This window comes from Tupaia chinensis, unplaced genomic scaffold (assembly GCF_000334495.1).
Source record: "Tupaia chinensis unplaced genomic scaffold, TupChi_1.0 Scaffold148065_1, whole genome shotgun sequence".
NCBI classification, from domain to species: Eukaryota; Metazoa; Chordata; class Mammalia; order Scandentia; family Tupaiidae; genus Tupaia; species Tupaia belangeri.
In genome coordinates, this window is record NW_006207915.1 from 821955 (window position 1) to 823910 (window position 1956).

Genomic DNA, 1956 nt, shown 5'->3' on the forward strand with positions numbered 1-1956 from the left:
AAAAAAAAAAGAACTGACCCCTTCATTAGAAAATGACTCGCTCTTTGAAATGTTCTTTGCTATAAAATCTACGCTGTCTGATAATATAATCACTGTGACTTTCTTTTATCAGGGTGCATATGAAGCACTTTTTCAGTCCTTTACTTTGAACCTATCTGAGTCTTCCTAGTTAAAGTGGGTTTCTTATAAACAGTGTATACTTGGACATTTCTCTTCTTTTGCCCAGTTTGACAACCTTTGCGTTTTGGGGGTTGTTTGCAACATCAGCCTTAGTTGGTATGATCTGGTTTAAATCTGCCTTCTTGCTATTAGTATTTGTCTCTTATTTCCCCACCTGTTCTTTTTTTTCTTCCTTTTCTTGAACCAACTGATTAATTTTTGTATCTTCAATATATATAGATATTTACAGAATTTAAGAACATTTTGTCTAGGCCAGCCCACGGCCTAGTGGTTAAAGGATCTGGGTCTTCACAGTAGCTGGAGGACGCACGGGGCACATGTGCACGGTGTGCCACAATCTGAACAGGACGGAGGAACGGAGGAGGGACTGTGGCACGACATGCCCCATCAGTCTCTCTCTGGCAAGCACACAGGCCTTCTGCCAAGTATTTATACATACATACATACATACATGAAATCTCTTCTGTTGGCTTTTAACTGGAACACTTTGTGTCATACAGGAATCGTTTTCGGATTTACAGTACCAGTATTCATCCCTAACTTATCAGTCTACCTTCAGGCAATACGCTGTCATTTTCTGTGTAGTTTAAGAACCTTATAACGGAAGGACCAGCAGTTGACGTAATGGCTGTGTCGCTGGACTCCCACGTAGTCAACCACAGTTCAAGTCCCGGACCCGGTGGCTTAAACTCATGCCGGGCGCGTGTGTGTGCGTGCCCAAGATCCCGAGAGAAGAATGGAGAAGGGATTGCGGTGTGGCCATCCCCTCTGGGGGTGATTTCTTACTTTCTGTCTCTCTGCCTCTTTCTTTCTGGTGCGTGCACGCACCCTATAGCAAAAAAAAACCTCTCAAAGAACCTTATAACGGGGGCTAGCAGGTAGCGTGGTGGATAGAGGTGCTGGATTCCCACATGGTCAACCACAGTTCGAGTCCCAGACCTGGTGGCTTGCTTTCTCGCTTTCCCTTTCTCTAAAAAATAATAACAGGGGCCAGCAGGTGCCATGAGATTAGGGCGCTGGACTCCCACATGGCCAACCAGCACTTTAAGACCTGGACCTGGTGGCTTGCTTTCTTACTTCCCTTCTCTTGCTCTCTTGTTCTGTCCCTCTCTGTTAAAATCAAATAAATAAGTAAAGCTAAATAAAACAGTTTTTTAAAAATTGGAATTAATAAACAATTCTTAAAAACAAATAGAACCTTCTAACAGGGCACTGCTGCTCCCCCTCCCGGCCTCAGCACCGCTCTGCAAAGCCACTCACCCTCACAGACGGTATAACCCACGGCACGTCACAAAGAGTCTCCCTGTAGGCGCTACGACGGCAGCTGTTAGTGCATACCCGTGCAGTGTCTTCCCGTGCCCTCCCTCCGTGGCATAGATGCGGATTTCCAGCCAGCATCGTTTTCCTTCTGTGGAAGGACTTCCTTTTTTTTTTTTTTAATTTTTTTTTTTTTGTATTTTATTAGCTATGTGACTTAATGGCAAGTTAATTTCTTTTTTAAATTATTATTTATTTAATTTTATTCATTCATTTTAATTTGACCAGAGGAGAGAGAGAAGAGAGGGGGGGGAAGCGAGAAGGCAAGCCACCAGATCCAGGACTTGAACCATGGTCGGCCATGTGGGAGTATCCAGTACCTTAACCACCACGCCACCTGCTGGTCCCTGGAAGGATTTCCTTTAACATGTCGTGTAGTGGCAGGCTGCTGCTAGTGACGTCGTCCTGCCCTGGCATGTCTGAAAATGCCTTTATTTCACCAGTTTTCAAAGAACTCAA

General features: G+C 44.4%; 2 protein-coding genes across 2 annotated transcripts in view; one reads left to right on the top strand and one right to left on the bottom strand.

Annotated features, from left to right (window-relative positions):
- The window catches only part of LRRC2 (leucine rich repeat containing 2), a 68405-nt gene that overhangs the window by 54327 nt on the left and 12122 nt on the right, over nucleotides 1–1956 (bottom strand). The window lies entirely within an intron of this gene.
- The window catches only part of FAM240A (family with sequence similarity 240 member A), a 4652-nt gene that overhangs the window by 1142 nt on the left and 1554 nt on the right, over nucleotides 1–1956 (top strand). The window lies entirely within an intron of this gene.